This window comes from Ricinus communis, chromosome 1, assembly GCF_019578655.1.
Source record: "Ricinus communis isolate WT05 ecotype wild-type chromosome 1, ASM1957865v1, whole genome shotgun sequence".
NCBI classification, from domain to species: Eukaryota; Viridiplantae; Streptophyta; class Magnoliopsida; order Malpighiales; family Euphorbiaceae; genus Ricinus; species Ricinus communis.
In genome coordinates this window covers 20,081,822-20,086,952 of record NC_063256.1, presented here as the reverse complement: position 1 = coordinate 20,086,952, position 5,131 = coordinate 20,081,822, and the positions used below count along the sequence as shown (strand labels likewise).

At 34.3% G+C, this 5,131-nt stretch overlaps 1 long non-coding RNA gene across 1 annotated transcript; it reads right to left on the bottom strand.

Annotated features, from left to right (window-relative positions):
• Positions 1-2,770: 2,770 nt before the first annotated feature.
• Positions 2,771-4,853, bottom strand: LOC107261275. The gene is made up of 3 exons (XR_001535255.3): positions 4,203-4,853; positions 3,730-3,794; positions 2,771-3,012 (listed from the first exon to the last, which is right to left on the bottom strand). It is a non-coding gene; the product is annotated as an uncharacterized LOC107261275 (long non-coding RNA).
• Between the last annotated feature and the right edge of the window lie 278 nt (positions 4,854-5,131).

Genomic DNA, 5,131 nt, shown 5'->3' with positions numbered 1-5,131 from the left:
TATGTCCAGAGGATTGTTTAGACTGTAGTCAGCGATACTCAAAGATGACATGACCATACTTCTTGCAGTAGTAGTTCTTCCGGGAGGACTTTGATGAGTTACGAGTGCTAGAACTTGATGAATGTGGAGAAGGAGTAGTTATTGAAGAGACCTGATTAGCTAGAACCACATCATTTTGGGGTGAATTTTGCTCAGCTCAGAGAGTGTATAGATGAGTCTAGTCATTAATAATTGTATCAAGTGTGGGCAAAGGTCTACAATGAAGTAAAGAGCTGTGAATAGGCTCAAACTCCTCTAAAAGTAGATACCAAACACGTTGCCTTTTATGGAAATTAGCATATACTTTAGCAGCTTCAAAGCTAGTCCAAACAGGATCTTAAACTAGCAATTGATCTCATATTACTTATAGTTCAAAGGTATAAGTATGAATAGTCTACCTTGGTTGTTATTGCATGTGATGATTAAATAACTGAAACTAATGAATATTGTTAGAGATAGAGTAACGAACTCTAAAAAATCCTCCATACCTCTTTTGTAGAGTCGAATATTCAGAAATCCAACTTGATAGCATTAACACATGCATTGCCAAACCAGATTATTCTTGTCGTCCCACTTTTTGATATGTTTGATGTACTTTCCTTCCATCTTTATCATCTTTCTTAATTGGTTTTGGGAATTTTACAAATCACAAATCCTTATAACAATATTTTGCCTTTCAAGAAACTACATATCTCTTGAGCCTATATATCACAATCAAAACAATCAAATGTGACATTAATAAGCTCAAAAACCTACTCAGTGGCATCCATGGTGCAAGTATAGAAAATAACTAAACTAGTACTTTAAAAATGGGTAAAGTTTGTACTTAGACTTAGAAATTCACAAAGTGTGTGGCAAGACGTGGTGGCTTCATATGAGTTGTGGTCGACAGTGTTAGATTCTTGTAATGACGAAAGAAGAGAAACTAAGGATTGCATTGAGGCTCTGATACCAAGTTGAGGAATACAATTGAGAGAAAAATTTGTATTGTATTACATATGTATTTGTACAAGAATATAGAAAGCTATTGATATATAAGGGGCAATCTGTAATTAATTGATTTGATTAGTCTATAATAGGAATAATATCCTAATTGATCATCAATTTTTAATATTCTAACAATATCAATCTATATTCTAACACAATCAAACTAAATTTAAATTTTTGGTGAAAATCTGTTGGCATGGCACCGGAGCTTAATAAAAATAATATTATTTTACTGACTTAATTTTCATTTACTGAATCAATATTAAGAAAATAAAATATTGAATAAAAACTTGTTATTCTATTTCAACTCTCTTTTTTAAAAAAAAAAATTCTCCTTGTAACTTTTTCACTAGGCTAAGCAAACAAAGAATTAGCTAGAGATCAATACTCAACATAAAACATATATTTAAACATTTCGACAAAACTCTATAATATCACCATCAACACCAGCAAGAATTTTCTCACAGATTAAATAATTTTTAAATCCCAAAATCCTATTCTTTAAATTTCTCTAATTTTGCAAAACTTTTTTTACGGAGTTAAAAAATCAAAACGATCAAATTTTAAGCCACTTTAGAATTTATTCATTATTTCTCTTTGTCCTTATTCTCATTTTTAATTCTTAGAATGACAATTTTAGGGATAAAATCTCTTACTTTTTAATGGTAGCGAAATGACATTATTTTTCTAAGTTAATCGGACGTGTTTTGCTTACATGGTTCATAATGATAATGGCTAATGTTGAGTAAAGATTTTGGTTGTGCTTTTGCTTAGTTGCCTTCTTCTTCACTACTCATTGCTTCAGTGTTGGACAATTGACAATGATTCGCGATATTAGAGATTTGAAGTTGTTGCTATTGTTGATGTTATTATTGTTAAAAGGATTAATGGTTGAGATTGTAAAGATTATTATTATTATTATGGGTATTGCAATAGTGGATTAAGGGCTTGGTGGTGGTGTCCATGGTGGTCATAATTGTGGATTACACTCACGAGAGGGAGGTGAGTGGTTATGAATTTGTAGAGTGTCAGTAGTTTATACTAGTTTAAATTTTTTAATATATTTATATATTATTTAAAAAAATTAATAAAAAAATTTACATAAATTTACATAAAGAGTTTTAGTTTGTAAAACTTATAAAGATTTTATGAAATTATATTTAAATTATTTTATGTAAATCTGTTCTAATTTTTATAAATTTTTATTAAGTACATACATAAAGGTATTAAAAAATAATTATGTCGTTATGAAACTGTAGCCTTTTAACCTCACGAAATAAGATGACACAATAAATAGAAATTGAGTCAGCAAAAGAATAATTAAATTGCCAGCAATTTTTGTTGAAAATTTGATTTTAATTTGACTGGATGCTATTTTAAAAAATAATAATTTAACTACTAAAATTGAAACATAAAAAATAATGTGCTAAAATTGAAAATAAGTCAAAAGTTGAAGACTTTTATGGCAATTGAGCTTTACTATATGGGATTGAAAAGTATGCAAATGCCAGGGTTAGACATTAGAGACAAATTCTGGTGCATTATTGTTTACTGTTCCGGTGGCTCTTAGAAAATGCTCTAAATTCAAATATGAGAAAACAATTTAAATACGGAAAAAAGAATAATTATGTCACAACCCCATCTGTAGGCCCGTGACCGGCAATAGGGAATGGGTAGGCTTAAAGCCACTAAATCCCGTAGTAAGCTTTACTATTCACTAACTCAATCAAATTGAAATCCAGACTCAAACTAAAGCATTTTTTTCACAATTAATTTTATACTAACGGGTACTATAAATTAAATTCGGTCCACCTGTATAATTAGGCAAGACTTGAATTTATATAAAATTACAAATTGATAAGTCTAAGATTTCTACTGCGAAGAATCTAAAATTTTATAATTCAAAAATACCAAAATCAATTACATCAACTCGATGATGAAGGAGTCGGACTGCTAAATAAAAACTATGGAAAGACTAACAATCACCTGAAAAACAGTGAAATTGAGTCTGTCAGTCTCGAGAGTGAGTTAAAATCTTATATTCCAAGACGAATATAAATACTTTAATAAAATATTTTTTTAATTAAAATAAAATATGTGTCATGCTATGCTTCTGTAAAATAAAACAAAATAAATCTTTGTTCATACCACGAGACGGAGTACCTTAGAAGAACCCTAGCCTCATCACTAACAGTCTCAACTCTCTCATTCCAACAAAACTGGCGCTTAGAGAGCGAAGCTCGACCAAGGTCCTTAAATCCAGTTCGGTCATTTAATTATCACTAACAGTCTTAGCCTTTCGGCTCTCTTACTCCAATAAGACTGGCGCCTAGAGAGCGAAGCTCGACCAGGGTCCTTAAGTCTAGTCTTATCACTTAAATTTTCAAATAAGTCGGCGCCTAAAGAGCAATGCTCGACCAGGGCAAGTCCTAAATTTACCTCTTTAAATTTACCCTTTTACCTTTTTATTATCAGCCTCGGATTCATACTGTGCGCATGCGGTCCTGATGCAACCCATCAGGTGGCATGTTCTACTGCTGTCCTATCCGGAGTCAACACGCAATCAATGAAATCACAATGCAGAAAATGAAACATATATAAAGAGTGAATAAATAAATAATTAAAATATTAAATAATGTAATCATAACTATTTCATAAAATCTTGGCAAGATATATGTAAACAGATATATGACTTTAACTCACAGCTTTGACGACCTCCTAGCTCTGCTCCGATGACTCCGGTGGAGCGAGCCGAACTGATGGATTATCTAATCACAGAAAACAATTCAATCAATAACATTAAACATTTGATAATTAACCCTAGGCCTAGACTCCTAGGACTAGCTGTCTGAAAATTTTGACTTGGATAAATTCTACCGAAAATTCGGTAGAACCTCCCCTAAACACGGACGTTTACCCCCCGTAAAACGGATCCAGGACCTGCTAGAAAACACTTCAAATATTTCAACAATTTTATTTTAACGAGAGTCGGGTCCCCAAGACTTCACTATTTTTCTTGACTCCGCCACACATCACAAATTACGACTATTGGCAGATGGTCCGACAATTATTTATTTCGACAATCAAACCTCACAATATATTTCTAATGCTCAACACAATTAAATAAGCACATAAATTTTATCAATGAACTCTAAAATCATCGGCTAGAGAATTACCGAGATGCATGATCACTCGGTCGACTCGCCTCCAGCTGCTAGAGTCCGATCGACGATCCGAATGCGCCTATAGACTCGAGACAGCGCGCTGACGACGATTCCAACACTATTCTTCCAATCCGACCCCTGATCATCCAGAGAAATTTACGGACGATCTCGGCCGTCGATTTTCAAATGGAGTCCGATCGCTGCAAAACCGGTGCCATTGGAAAGCTTAAGCTGAGGAGAGTCCAAATATGTCCTCCGATCAGCCAAAGCTCTCAGGAACACGCCGGAAAAGCCCAAAAACTCCAGCTGCCCTCCAATTTCTCTTTCCACCGCGAACTTCCAACTCCGACCACCATTTGCGTCGCTGCTGCTCCCAAAAGGAAGCCCACACTCGAGTGATTCGATCGCCACCCGACTCGGCCACCGGAAACGGCTCAAATGATGTTGACAGCCGATGCCTTTCGCTCTTTTTTTTTTCTGCTACCGATGCCGCCATTGTTTGTTGCCGCCTTGCTCGCCGACGCTAGCTACTTCGTCGGCCAACTCCGTCGCCCCAGACGGCCTGCCACGAATGCCGATCCTCCCTCTCCTTCTTCTTCTCCTCCCTCCCCGATTTCCCTTCTTCCTCCTTCCTTTCTTCCTTCTTTCTTTTCTTTCCTTTTCCTCTCCATATCGACTTTTGGTCCCTTAACTTTTATTCTTTACTATGTAGTCCTAAACTTCTTAAATTACAACAAATTCGTCCTGCAAGGTTTTCGATTAATCCTTAAACTTTTCTTTAGCTTTTCAATTAAGCCCCTAACTATTTAATTTGAGCCAAATTAGAATTATTGAAAGTATAGAATTACTTATTTACCCTTGTTTTTAAATATAAAATTACCAAAATACCCTTACCGACATATTTAATTACAAAAATACCAACCATACAAATTTTTATTAAA